A 14,808-nucleotide genomic window follows, 5' to 3' on the forward strand; every position below is an offset into this window, starting at 1 on the left:
GCCGCCATGCTGCTGCCGGGCAGTGCGCATGCGCAGGACGCCGACGGCGCGCCGGAGGGATCAGAGCCGGCGTGCGATCGCCGGGCTGCAGTACCGCATTTTGGGCAAGAGGGGGCAGCAGGGAAGGCGGCGGCGGCGCTGCTGCGTACCTGGGCAGTGGCGGCGCTGCAGTACCGGGCTGCGGCCACCAGGCGGCAGCAGCAGGGAGAACCCGCCGGGCGGCGCGTGCCCGGGGGCGGCACCGGCGCTGCAGTTCCGCGCTTTGTGCGCCGAGCGGCCGCCGACACTACGCACATGGGGCGGCAGCAGCGTTTCCTTACCGGGAGGCAGCAACGAGCGCGGCGGCACGCCTCACGAGCACCGCAGCGTCGCATCGCCGTTACCGGCGGACGGCAACGTGGAGCGCGGTGGCGCCTCTGCCCATGCACAGCGCCTACCCGCAGTACCGCTCCTTGGTTGTCGGGCGGCAACAGCGAACGCAGCGGGGGCGCGCACCACCGCCCATGTGCGGCAGCCGTGCTGCAGTACCGCATCTTGGTCTCTGGGCAGCAGCAGCGAGAGCGCAGTTTAGCGACCCACCCACCGCGCGCCACTGCGCATGCGTAGCACCCGGGCTGCACTACCGCGCTTCGGTTGCCCGGCGGCAGCAGCCAGCGCGGCAGCGTGCTCAAGCACACATGCGCGGCACCCGTTCTGCAGTACCGACTTTTGGTCACCAGGTGGCGGCAGCATGCGCGGCGCTCTACCTGCAGTACCACGTTCCGGTCGCCATGAAGCAGTAGCGAGCGCGGCGTGACACCCCCACCGCGCATGCACGCCGTTCCACCTGCAGTACCACGTTCCTGTCACCGGGAGGCAGCAGCGAGCACGGGGGAACGTGCCACCGCGACTGCGCGGCACCCGTGCTGCAGTACCGATTCTTGGTCGCTGGGAGGCAGTAGCGAGCGCGGCGTGACACCCCCACTGCGCATGCGCACAGTTCCACCTGCAGTACCAGGTTGCTGTCACCGGGAGGCAGCAGCGAGCACGGGGGAACGTGCCACCGCGCATGCGCGGCACCCGTGCTGCAGTACCGACCTTTAGTCGCTGGGAGGCAGTAGCGAGCGCGGCGTGACACCCCCACCGCGCATGCGTGCCGTTCCACCTGCAGTACCACGTTCCTGTCACCGGGAGGCAGCAGCGAGCACGGGGGAACGTGCCACCGCGCATGCGCGGCACCTGAGCTGCAGTACCGATTCTTGGTCGCTGGGAGGCAGTAGCGAGCGCGGCGTGACACCCCCACTGCGCATGCGCGCCATTCCACCTGCAGTACCAGGTTGCTGTCACCGGGAGGCAGCAGCGAGCACGGGGGAACGTGCCACCGCGCATGCGCGGCACCCGTGCTGCAGTACCGATTCTTGGTCGCTGGGAGGCAGTAGCGAGCGCGGCGTGACACCCCCACTGCGCATGCGCGCCATTCCACCTGCAGTACCAGGTTGCTGTCACCGGGAGGCAGCAGCGAGCACGGGGGAACGTGCCACCGCGCATGCGCGGCACCCGTGCTGCAGTACCGATTCTTGGTCGCTGGGAGGCAGTAGCGAGCGCGGCGTGACACCCCCACTGCGCATGCGCGCCGTTCCACCTGCAGTACCACATTCCTGTCACCGGGAGGCAGCAGCGAGCACGGGGGAACGTGCCACCGCGCATGCGCGGCACCCGTGCTGCAGTACCGATTCTTGGTCGCTGGGAGGCAGTAGCGAGCGCGGCGTGACACCCCCACCGCGCATGCGCGCCATTCCACCTGCAGTACCGCATTTTGGCCGCCCGGCGGCAGCAGCGAGCACGAGGGCATGCGCCACCCCGCATATACAGCGCCGCACCTGCAGTGCCGCAAGTTGCTCATCAGGGGGCAGCAGCGAGCACGGGGGTCGCGCGCCATCGGGCATGCACGGTTCTCCACCTGCAGTACCGCATTATTGTCGCCCGGCGGCAGCAGCGAGCCGGGCGTCGCGGCGCTCGTTCTGCACTACCGGCTTTTGATCGCCGGGCAGCAGGAGCGAACGCGGTGTAGCACTCAACTCCGCATGAGCAGCGCCCCTGCTGCAGTGCTGCGTTTCGGTCGCCGGGCGGCATTGCGAGCGGGGCGGCCTCGCGACAGCGCATTCGCAGCGCTGGAGCTGAAGTACCACATTTTGGTCGCTGGGCGGCAGCAGCAAGGGCAGGGGCATGCGCTCGCGAGGCGCGGCCGCACGGCTTGTCGGGGACCGGGCGCAGCGGGAAGGCCGCAGAAAACCACACGAAACCAGCAACAAAACTACACCTCGTGCCCCACCGTGGGAGCCGCGGCGGTAGCCGCGGCGGTAGCAAGGGCTACGCCGCGCCGCACGCGCCCGAGAGCCATGCGACTGCCCGGCAGCCGCGTCCGCGAAAACTACACCTCCCGGCAAGCACCGGCAGACACAGCACGGCCGCCCGGTCCCCGAGTGACGGAAGACTACACCTCCCGGCATGCTCCGGGGAACAAACATGGCCGACAGGAAGTCCGTGCCCCAGGACTACAGCTCCCGGCATGCCGCAGGAGGCAGCCGTCCCCGCTCCCTGACCCTGCGGGGACACCGTTCTCCCCCCGCCGACGCACCCGGAAGCCCCGCCCAGCCCCCAGCGCAGCCCCGCGTTTCCCAGCGTGGCTCCGGACGGCCACTGCCGCCCGGCTCCGAGGCGGCGCGACCCTCCTGCCGGCCTCGCCGCCCCCCTCGCTCAGCGACCGCTCCGCTCCTCCCTTGGCTCACACCGGCCCCTCCACGGCCACCCGGGGCACGGCAGCCCCACCACCAGCCCCACAGCCTGCAGCTACTCTTGCAACACAGCCCCTTTACAGGGAGGGGCCGTCGCCATCAGCCTCACTGCCCGCACCTGGGGCTCCTCTGGCCCAAGCCCAGAGCTGGAGCCCGGCAGGAACAGGGAGCCATCACCCAGCCCCCACCGTGCGTCACCCCCTCCCCTGGGCTCCATCACAGCCCCTCGCCCGGTGCAAAGGAAGCGCAAACGCAGCCGTGAGGGCAAAGGAGGCGGCGAGTGTTTATTCAGTCATGCACGTAACAAGTCCCGGGAGCAAGTCTGCTCCGGGGCTTGGAGCCTCCAATGCTCCCCCTGCCCCTGGGACACCTCAGCAGTCATTCCTGGAGCCGCACTCGTCAGTCCGGCGGGGAACGGACAGTCGGTCGGTCAGCTCCTGGAGCGATGAACGCTGGGCAGAGGCGGAGGCCACCAAAAATTGAGTAGCAGGGCACAGGACACTAGAAAAGAAAAGTGTCAGCCTGTTGGACAGCGGGGGTGTAGTGAGAAAGCATGAGGCAGGGAACAGGACAGCGAGAGAAAGATGGGGACAAGGAGCCTGACAGAGATGGAGAAAGAAGCAACAGGGAGAGAGGAAGGGAGTCAGCAGAAAGAGGGAGAAGGAGCAGGACAGAGACCGATAAAGAAGGGTGGGGAGCAGGATGGAGATGCAGAAAAAAACAGGGATGGGCAGCATGACAGAGAGGGAGGAAACAAGCATAGGGGCAGGGAGCCAGGACAGCAAAGGATGGAGGGAAGGGGCGGGGCAAGGGGAACAACACAAAACAAACCACATAGCTACACGCTACAGGGCAGAGAGGGAAGAATTAAGAAACACGGACAGGGAGCCGGAAAAAAAAAGAGAGCTGGAGAGCAACAGGAAGAGCAATGTGTACAGAAAGAAGAGGGGGGAAATTCTAAAATAGGGTCAGAGCCAGAGACAGTGAGATGGAGAAAGGACAAAAGCGACAGGCTACAGGGAGGAGAGGGAGGAATTAACGAATAGGGACAGAGAGCTGGCCAGAGACAGACGGAGAAAGGCAAAAGATCGCACGGGCGACAGGGCAGAGAGGGAGGAATTAAAAAACCAGGGACAGGGAGCTGGACAGAGAGAGAGACAGAAATAAAATGGGGGAAAGAGATGGGCCACAAGGCAGAGAGGGAAGAATTGATAAATAGAGATAGGGGACCAGACAGAGCACGGTGGAGAACAGGAAAAAATAGCCGTGGGCTACAGGGAAGAGGGAGGAATTAAAGAACAGGGACCGGGAGCTGGACAGGGAGACATGGAGAAGGAAAAAAAAACCACAACACACAGCAATGGGCTACAAGGTAGATAGGGAGGAAATAAAAACTAGTGGCAGGGAGCCAGACAGAGAGAGATGGAGAAATACAAACAAATAGCATGGGGCTATGGGACAGAGAACGTGGAATTAAAACACAGAGAGGGGGAGCCGGACAGAGAGAGAGACCGAGGCAAAAGTCCAGACAGGCTACAGGGGGCAGAGGGAGGAATGAAAAACTGGGGACAGGGAGGTGGACAGAGAGAGATGGAGATCGCAGGGAATAGCGGCGGGAGCAGGAAGAAGAGGGAGGAATTAATAAATAGGGACAGGGAGCTGGACAGAGAGGGACGGAGAAATGCAAAAACAGCAGCAGCGTACAGGGCACAGAGGAAGACTTAAAAAATGGGGGCAGTGAGATGGACCTAGAGAGATGGAGAAAAGAAAAAAGTGACGCAGCAGACAGGGAGGAATTAAAAAACAGGGACAGGAAGCAAGAAACAGTGAGATGGAGAAAGGCAGGGGGGAACCCAAGGGACACTAGGACAGAGAGGGAGGAATTAAAAGTGAGGGACAGGGAGCTGGGAAAGGAGAGGCAGAGAAAGAAACAGAATCGCAATGTGCTACGGGGCCGAGAAGGAAGAAAGTGAGCAACAGGGACAGGGAGCTGGACAAACAGAGATGAAAACAGACAAATAATAGCACTGGGCTACAGTGCTGAGGGGGAGAAACCGAAAAATAGGGACCAAGAGCCAGAAAACGGAGAGACAGAACAAATCGCGATAGGCCACAGGGCAGAGAGGGAGGAATTAAAAAACCGGGACTGAGAGCAATCTAGAGAGCGATGTCAGGGAAGAAAAAATTCAAGAGTGACGTGTACAGGACAGAGAGGGAGGAATTAAAAGAAATAAGTAAAGACAGGGACAGGGAGCCGGACAGAGACACACAGAGAAAGAAAAAACAGCGATGGGCTACAAGACAGATAGGGACGAATTTAAAAATCCTGGCAGGGAGCCAGGCAGGGAGAGATGGCTAAAGAAATGAAATTGCAATGTGGCACAGGGCCAAGAAGGACAAAATTGAAAAACAGGGCCTGGGAGCTGGAAAGAGAGAGCCAGAGAAAGAAAAAACTACCGATAGGCTCTAGGGCAGAGAGGAAGGAATTTTAAAAATCAGGATCTTGAGCTGGACCGAGAGAGACAGAGGAAATAAAAATGGTGATGGGTAAGAGGGCAGAGAGGGAGGAATTAAAAAACAAGGACAGGGAGCTGGACAGAGAGACTGAGAAGGGGAAAAGTCCCGACAGGCTTTAAGAGAGGGAGGAATTAAAAATTAGAGACAGGGAGTTGGACAGAGAGACGGAGAAAGAAAAAACCGTGGCCGGCTACCGGGCAAAGGAGAGTTTCAAAAATGGGGACTGTGGGGATGGGAATCTCACTAACGGACATTCCTGAGTTTGATTTTAATGAGCAAGCACTGTACCGCCTGGCACGAGAAGGCACATAAGCAGAAGATAATGGAGAAAGGAATGTGCAGCTGGAAGGAGAAAAACAAGATAAAGACCATGAAGGCATTTCGCATGATCAGAAAGAACGGGCCAATCTGCTAGAGCATAGATGCGCGTGAACACAAGGCTGTAACCTGTCTGCAAGCTGCAGGTAGCGCGTGTCCATAGTAGATAACTATATAAGCCTTGTTATAAGTATGAATAAAGGAGAATGATCATACTCATATTGGGACCTATCATTACTCCGGGATCGCAACTCCCGCTCCGCCGTCGACACCGAACAAAGTAAACTCCGACATCTGGTGGCAGAGGATGGTTAGACGTGCGTCTTCGAGACTGCGGTAAGAGCAGCGAGAGAAGGGGAGCGGGAAACTAGCGACTGGGAGATGTACTATCCTGGTGATCGGAGGGGATAGATAACGGAGCAGACTGATCAACTGCCTCCCAGCGGAATAGCTGCCAGCATGGAAATAGAGGCGGCAGCAACGTTGCTTGCGAGTATCCTCTCCAAGAGAGGGATAGAAGCAACGGTAAAACAACTTTGTAAGTTGGTTAAATTAGGACAACGTTGGGGTCATTTTAAGGACAGCCATACGATCTTTTCCGTGCTCGAATGGAGAGAATTAGGAAATACTATGTGGGAACAGACTGTTGAGGGGGACGAAAATGCTGGAACTGAGCACCGGTGGGGAGCCAGCTGAACGAGTCACAGCCAGCGGGAGACAGAGCAGTCTCAGGAAAGAGCTGGAGCTGGAACTTTAAATCATCGCCTCGTCGGAGCAGAGGTGAGCAGCTGGGAAACTTAAGAATGGGATTGCAACTAACTAAGGAGGAGGAATCTATACTATGTATTCTTAAGAAGCTATTAGAGAAGCGTGGGATTAAGTATGATGACTATACCCTCTGCCTGTTGCTTACATGGCTAAAAAGAAAAGGAATTCCACCGGACTCAGCAACAGCCTTTCGGGTAGAGACTTGGGATAAAGCCGGGGATTTGTTATGGGACGTTCGGAGTGATGGCATTTGTCTTCCCAAGTAACCGTTACGCGTGATGGAGCCCTGCTGTCCTGGAGATGGCTGAACATCCACCTGCTGATGGGAAGGAGTGAATGAATTCCTTGTTTTGCTTTGCTTGCGTGCGCAGCTTTTGCTTTACCTATTAAACTGCTTTTATCTCAACCCACAAGTTTTCTCACTTTTACCCTTCCGATTCTCTCCCCCATCCCACTGGCGGGGAGTGAGCGAGCGGCTGGGTGGTGCTCAGTTGCCGACTGAGGTTAAACCACGACAGTCCTTTTTTGACGCGGCAACGAAAAAGAAAAAAAAAAAAAACAAAAAAAACCCCACCTGCTGACTACGCGGCGACTGATAGCAGATTCGCTAAAGCAGTTAAAGACCGACCGCGCCGCCCATCAAGCGGTGGCAGCGGCCACTGCCCCTGCCCCGCCGGTCCCGGTTCCCCCGGGCCCGGCGTGCCCAGCCACCCCATCCGTTCCGGTGAATGATGGGGGAGTGGCCGGGGAGAAAGACCCCCTGGCTGCTGCATTTGCAGACTTGCGGGTATCAGACAGCTCCTCCTCGTGGCTGGTTACAAGGACTAGCCAAGCTAGGAGGGATATGTGTAATAGTATTTATATGCATTTTGGTTTGTGTACCCTGTTTGTTGCAATGTATACGAAAAATGATTGAAAGATCGGTTTCAGCAGTGTTTCTAGTAAAACAAAAAGGGGGAGATGTGGGGATGGGAATCTCACTAACGGACATTCCTGAGTTTGATTTTAATGAGCAAGCACTGTACCGCCTGGCACGAGAAGGCACATAAGCAGAAGATAATGGAGAAAGGAATGTGCAGCTGGAAGGAGAAAAACAAGATAAAGACCATGAAGGCATTTCGCATGATCAGAAAGAACGGGCCAATCTGCTAGAGCATAGATGCGTGTGAACACAAGGCTGTAACCTGTCTGCAAGCTGCAGGTAGCGCGTGTCCATAGTAGATAACTATATAAGCCTTGTTATAAGTATGAATAAAGGAGAATGATCATACTCATATTGGGACCTATCATTACTCCGGGATCGCAACTCCCGCTCCGCCGTCGACACCGAACAAAGTAAACTCCGACAGGGGACAGCGAGACAGACAGAGAGGAAGGGAGAAAGGAAAGACGCTATGGGTGACATGGCAGAGAGGGAGGAATGAAGAAAGTGGGACAGGGAACCAGACGAACCGAGACAGGGAAAGAAGACTATAGCAACAGGCTAGGGGGCAAAGAGGGGAAGACTTAGGAAAACAGGGACAGGGAACAAGAACAGAGTGAGATGGAGAAAGGACAAAATAGCGATGGGCAACAGGACAGAAGGAGGCGTTCAAAATGAGGGGCAGGGAGCAGGATAAAAGAGAGATGGAGAAAGAAATAGACTCTCAACGTCCTACAGGGCCGAGAAGGAAGACCTTGAACAACAGGGACAAGGAGCTGGACACAGAGAGCCAAAGACAGCAAAAATACCGACGGGCTACAGGACAGAGAGGGAGGAATGCAAAAATAGTGGCCGGGAGCTGAACAGAGAGAGACTGAGAAGGAAAAAATAGCCATGGGCTACAGGGCAGAGAGAGGGAGGACCTAAAAGATGGGGACAGGGAGCCGCTCAGAGCAGGACGGAGAAAAGAGGTACAGAGGAAGGAAAAAAAAAAAAAAAAAAAAGAAAAAGAAAAAAAAAATCACAGCAGCGTGGGAAAGAGAGGGGGCCAGGGGAGGGGCAGGGAGGGACCGGGACGTAGAAGAGGGGCAACAGGGCCCTGAGGGCCCAGGACTCACCGCAGCTCTCACTCTCAGCACCGCTGGGAGAATTTGCCAGTTCGGACGCTTCTTTCTCCTGCTCTGCTCCCTTCCTCTTCTGTAACTACGGTCGCTTGGCTCTCCTCCACCTAAGAGAATACGTGGGTGTCTTACAGCTCTTATGAGACGAAGCTTCCTAGACACGTAGCCTTGTGCACTACACGCAGGAGTAGGACAGAGGGAAAGAGAGAGAAAATGATGGGCAGGGAGCAGAACAGATGGATCGGGAGAGAAATTGAATGAGAGGAATAAAGAAGCGGGAGGGAGAGAAAAAGATGGGGAACAAGCCAGAGGAACTGAGGGAAAAGAAGAGGGAGACAGATCAGGATAAAGAGATGGAGAAAGAAAAAACAGTGACGGACTGCAGGATGAGAAAAAGGGCCAGGGAGCAGGACAGAGGGGAATAACGGGGCAGTGAGCTGGACAGGGGGATATAGCGAGACAGGCAGTGGTACGGAGATATACAGACAAAAATCTTAGGGGGAGAATGGAGGACAGAATAAAAGAAAAGGGACAGGGAGCGGGGCAGAGATGGAGGAAGAAACATTCGAGGCAGAGAAAGAGGGACAGGTAAGACAACAGATGAAGGGAGAAAGAAGGGAGAAAGAAGGGAGAAAGAAGGGAGAAAGAAGGGAGAAAGAAGGGAGAAAGAAGGGAGAAAGAAGGGAGAAAGAAGGGAGAAAGAAGGGAGAAAGAAGGGAGAAAGAAGGGAGAAAGAAGGGAGAAAGAAGGGAGAAAGAAGGGAGAAAGAAGGGAGAAAGAAGGGAGAAAGAAGGGAGAAAGAAGGGAGAAAGGGAACAGCACAGAAGGTCACAGACAAAAAGAGAGGGATGGCAGAAAGAGAAAAAGAAGACAAGGGAAAAGGACTGAGGAGCAGAGAGAAAAAGGTACGGGGAAAAGGACAGAGATGGAGAAAACAAAGACAGGCTAGAGGCAGAACAAAGAGAAAGATTGACAAGGACAGGGAGCAGGACAAAGGGATGGAGGAGGAAAAAAATAGTGATGGGGCAGTGAATAGGACAGAGGAAGAGAGAGAGAAAGAGCAAGAAGAGCAAGAGAAGGAGAATGACAGAAGGATGTAGAGAGAAAGACCAGGACACGTAAAAGGGGGGGCTGGGGGGGGACACACACCAGAAGGGTAGAAAGAAAAAGAGAGGGATGGGGAGCAAGACAGTGTGATAGGGAGAGACGGAGAGAGGGAGGGGGGGGGGGGGGGGGATGCAAGGATACAGAAAAACAGAGGTACAGGGAAGAGGAAAGAACGACAGAGAGAAAGGGGAGGATGGGGAGCAGGAGAGAGAGACAGAGAACAAAAAATGCGATGGACGGAAGAACAGAAATACAGAGAATTCAAAAAATACTTCTAGGGAGCAGGAGAGAGGGATACAGCAAGAGGAAAAAATCAACAGGGAGAAGGACGGGTAACACACAGAAGGACACACACAGGGAGTGAGAGGGAGGGGACACAGAGCAGGACAGAGGGATGAAGAGAGACAAAAAAAAGGGACAGGTAGAAAAGCAGAGTAATCAAGAGAGGAAAAAAACCAGAAAGGGAACTGGACAGAGATGAGCAGCAGGACAGAGAGATGGAGAAAGAAAAAACAGGGACAAGGACAGAGAGAGAGAGAGGCAAAGAGAGGGACGGGGACCAGGACAGTGGGATATAAACAGGGAGGGACAGGGAGCACGGGACACAAGATTGCCGAGAGAAAGGTACAGGGAAGTGGAAAGAATGACAGAGGGAAAAACAGAGGGGCAGGGAGCAGGTCAGAGAAAGAAAAAGTCCTGCTGGGGAGCAGGACAGGAGCACAGAGCCGAAAGAGACGATGCAGACAGCAAAAACAACGACAGGCAACAGGACAGAGGGATTGACAGAGAAGTAAGGGACAGGGAGCAGGACAGAGGAATGGGAGGAAAAAATACCGATGAGCAACAGGACAAAGGGATGCAGAGGAAAAGGAGGAGGGAAAAGGAAGGAGGGAGACAGAGGGAAAGATGGGGATAGAGCGCGGGACACGAAGAGACCAAAAGCAGGGCAAGGAACAGGACAGAGGGACCGGGGATCAGGGGGAGGGACAGATGCAGCTTAAAACAAAGAGATGGAGAAGGGAAAAAGGAAACCGCTGAGGGGCTGCTGGACAGAGACGAAGGAAGAAAAAGCAGGGTCAGAGTAGGGAAGAGAGAAAGGAAAAAAGGGACAGCTGGCTGGACAGGGGGATATAACTAGAAACAATGAGACAGGCAGTGGGACAGAGCGATAAAGGCAGAATAACCAGGGAGAGGAAGGAGGACAGATGGACAGCGAGAGGAAAAAAGGGGCAGGGAACAGGACCAAGAGGTGGAGGAAGCAGCACTAGGGGCAGAGGGATAGAGAGAGGGAAATACAGGTTGGAGGAAGGACAGAGAGAGAAAGAGAGAAAGAGAGTGACAGAACTTGGACAGAGAGCAGGAGCAAGAAAAAACAGTGACAAGAAGCAGGCCAGAGGCAGGGGGGCAGGGGGAAGGAAGGACAGGAGGAAGGAGAGAGGGATACAGAAAACAAGTGAGGGACAGGGAGCGAGAAAATGGGATACAGAGGAAAAGAGAGGGATGGGGAGCAGGACATCGGGATAGAGAGCAAGCGAGAGCAACAGGGAGAATGACAGGGAGGTGAAGCCAGAGGAAAAACAGGGACCAAAAGCAGGACAGAGAAATGAAGAAAGAAAATACAGTGATGGGGAGCAAGACAGAGGGATGGAGAGACAATGAGGGATGCAAGGATAATGACAGAGAGGGAGGGAGGGAGGGAGGGAGGGACAGGGAACAGCACAGGCATATGGAGAAAGAAAGAGAGGGATGGGGAGCGGGGCAGAGAAATGAAGAAAGAAAATACAGTGATGAGGAGCAGGACAGAAGACTAGAAAGAGAAAAATAAGACAAGGGAGAAGACCGAGGAGCAGAGAGAGAAAGAAAGGTCGAAAGAAAAGGTCAGAGAGGTAGAGAAATCAAGAAAAATAGGGACGAGGAGCCCTGCAGAGAGAGCGAGCAAGAAAATGTCGGGTCGGTGAGAGGGACAGAGGGATAGAGAGATTGCGGGGTCAGGAAAGGAAGAAGAAAGAAGGGTTAAAGACGGTAACAGGGCACAGGACACAGACAGAGAGAGAAAAAGGACAGGGACCAGGACAAAGGGAAAATTGAGAAATAAAGAAATAAAGAAATAAAAATCACAGCAGCGTGGGAAAGAGGGGGGGCCAGGGGAGGGGCAGGGAGGGCCCAGGACTCACCGCAGCGCTCGCTCTCGGCGCTGCCAGGAGAATTTGCCAGTTCGGACGCTTCTTTCTCCTTCCCTCCTCCCTTCCTCTTCTGTAACTCTGGTCGCTTGGCTGTCCTCCACCTAAGAGAATACATGGGTGTCTTACAGCTCTCACAAGATGAGGCTTCCTAGACATGTAGCCTCGCTCGCTCACGCACTACGCGGCCATACCATGCTGCTGGTGACGCATACAGACCCTGCGGTGCATGTGGGCAGCCTGACCTGCTGCGGACTACAAAGAAGGATCCTTCCTCACCCGGAGAGGCAGGCTGTCTCTTGCCTGCAGCGGGAGGCAGCTGCCACCTGGATGTCCTTCAGTTTCTTCTTCTTAACCTTTCTCTGGCCTCTCCAGCTTCAGCTGCGGCAGCTCCTGTCCACAGCCAGTAAACGCTCCGCCTGTCCCTTTTCGCCCCCACGCCGCGAGGAAAGCGAGGCCGGGCAGACAACCCACGCAAGCCTGAGGCAGGTGCAGTCAACGGCATCCCCAAGGGAGGAATGGAAAACTGCGTCCTCAGCACGGCCTCTGGGAGAGGGAAAGAAGAAGCAGCACCCGTTATTACCGTAGATGGCCCCTGGCCAGACCCCCTGCTTCCGCAGGGGCTTCTGGAGATGCCGCTCTTTCCTCGCGCTGGTAATGGCACCCGCGTTAAGGGAGAATCACGCACATTCGAGGGCCAGCTTGCGGCCTTCACTACAGGGCTTGGGGGCGGCCTGGGGCTATGGGACAGGCTTCAGGGGAAGTGCTGGAGCTGGGGGCAGCTACACAGAGCGAGCGGGGCTGGGGGAGGCTCAGAGGGAGCTCTGGTGAGTTGGGCAGGTGCCCTGCGCCTGGGAGGGTGTCCACCTCCTTCCCCTCTTCCCTTCTGTCAGCTCTCGGGTAAGTCCCTGGGGCTGACCTGACCCGGCTCGCCTGCAGTGGATCGGGAGCCTGCCGCAGCAGGCGGTTTGAAGCTTCCCGTCCCGCCACCCTCGGGCAGCCATCGGGCAAGAGACATCCGCCGAAGGGGCTCACTCACCTCACCGGTTGCCAGCGCGCCGCCATGCTGCTGCCGGGCAGTGCGCATGCGCAGGACGCCGACGGCGCGCCGGAGGGATCAGAGCCGGCGTGCGATCGCCGGGCTGCAGTACCGCATTTTGGGCAAGAGGGGGCAGCAGGGAAGGCGGCGGCGGCGCTGCTGCGTACCTGGGCAGTGGCGGCGCTGCAGTACCGGGCTGCGGCCACCAGGCGGCAGCAGCAGGGAGAACCCGCCGGGCGGCGCGTGCCCGGGGGCGGCACCGGCGCTGCAGTTCCGCGCTTTGTGCGCCGAGCGGCCGCCGACACTACGCACATGGGGCGGCAGCAGCGTTTCCTTACCGGGAGGCAGCAACGAGCGCGGCGGCATCGCCTCACGAGCACCGCAGCGTCGCATCGCCGTTACCGGCGGACGGCAACGTGGAACGCGGTGGCGCCTACCCGCAGTACCGCTCCTTGGTTGTCGGGCGGCAACAGGGAACGCAGCGGGGGCGCGCACCACCGCCCATGTGCGGCACTCGTGCTGCAGTACCGCATCTTGGTCTCTGGGCGGCAGCAGCGAGAGCGCAGTTTAGCGACCCACCCACCGCGCGCCACTGCGCATGCGTAGCACCCGGGCTGCACTACCGCGCTTCGGTTGCCCGGCGGCAGCAGCCAGCGCGGCAGCGTGCTCAAGCGCACATGCGCGGCGCCCGTTCTGCAGTACCGACTTTTGGTCACCAGGTGGCGGCAGCATGCGCGGCGCTCTACCTGCAGTACCACGTTCCTGTCACTGGGAGGCAGCAGCGAGCATGGGGGAACGAGCCACTGCGCATGCGCGGCACCTGAGCTGCAGTACCGATTCTTGGTCGCTGGGAGGCAGTAGCGAGCCCGGCGTGACACCCCCACTGCGCATGCGCGCCGTTCCACCTGCAGTACCACGTTCCTGTCACCGGGAGGCAGCAGCGAGCACGGGAACGAGCCACTGCGCATGCGCAGCACCTGAGCTGCAGTACCGATCCGTAGTCGCTGGGAGGCAGTAGCGAGCGCGGCGTGACACCCCCACTGCGCATGCGCACCGTTCCACCTGCAGTACCACGTTCCTGTCACCGGGAGGCAGCAGCGAGCACGGGAACGAGCCACTGCGCATGCGCGGCACCTGAGCTGCAGTACCGATTCTTGGTCGCTCGGAGGCAGTAGCGAGCGCGGCGTGACACCCCCACCGCGCATGCGCACCGTTCCACCTGCAGTACCACGTTCCTGTCACCGGGAGGCAGCAGCGAGCACGGGAACGAGCCACTGCGCATGCGCGGCACCTGAGCTGCAGTACCGATTCTTGGTCGCTGGGAGGCAGTAGCGAGCGCGGCGTGACACCCCCACCGCGCATGCGGACCGTTCCACCTGCAGTACCACGTTCCTGTCACCGGGAGGCAGCAGCGAGCACGGGAACGAGCCACTGCGCATGCGCGGCACCTGAGCTGCAGTACCGATTCTTGGTCGCTGGGAGGCAGTAGAGAGCGCGGCGTGACACCCCCACCGCGCATGCGCACCGTTCCACCTGCAGTACCAGGTTGCTGTCACCGGGAGGCAGCAGCGAGCACGGGAACGAGCCACTGCGCATGCGCGACACCTGAGCTGCAGTACCGATTCTTGGTCGCTGGGAGGCAGTAGCGAGCGCGGCGTGACACCCCCACCACGCATGCGCGCCATTCCACCTGCAGTACCGCATTTTGGCCGCCCGGCGGCAGCAGCGAGCACGAGGGCATGCGCCACCCCGCATATACAGCGCCGCGCCTGCAGTGCCGCAAGTTGCTCATCAGGGGGCAGCAGCGAGCACGGGGGTCGCGCGCCATCGGGCATGCACGGTTCTCCACCTGCAGTACCGCATTATTGTCGCCCGGCGGCAGCAGCGAGCCGGGCGTCGCGGCGCTCGTTCTGCACTACCGGCTTTTGATCGCCGGGCAGCAGGAGCGAACGCGGTGTAGCACTCAACTCCGCATGAGCAGCGCCCCTGCTTCAGTGCTGCGTTTCGGTCGCCGGGCGGCATTGCGAGCGGGGCGGCCTCGCGACAGCGCATTCGCGGCGCT

General features: G+C 57.9%; 1 long non-coding RNA gene across 1 annotated transcript; it reads right to left on the bottom strand.

Annotated features, from left to right (window-relative positions):
• Nucleotides 1-3,033: 3,033 nt before the first annotated feature.
• On the bottom strand, nt 3,034-12,793 carry LOC143173337 (uncharacterized). The gene is made up of 5 exons (XR_012997532.1): nt 12,747-12,793; nt 11,902-12,253; nt 11,702-11,811; nt 8,418-8,527; nt 3,034-3,275 (listed from the first exon to the last, which is right to left on the bottom strand). It is a non-coding gene; the product is annotated as an uncharacterized LOC143173337 (long non-coding RNA).
• Between the last annotated feature and the right edge of the window lie 2,015 nt (nt 12,794-14,808).

The sequence above is a fragment of the Aptenodytes patagonicus genome, unplaced genomic scaffold (genome assembly GCF_965638725.1).
Source record: "Aptenodytes patagonicus unplaced genomic scaffold, bAptPat1.pri.cur scaffold_69, whole genome shotgun sequence".
Classification (NCBI taxonomy): Eukaryota; Metazoa; Chordata; class Aves; order Sphenisciformes; family Spheniscidae; genus Aptenodytes; species Aptenodytes patagonicus.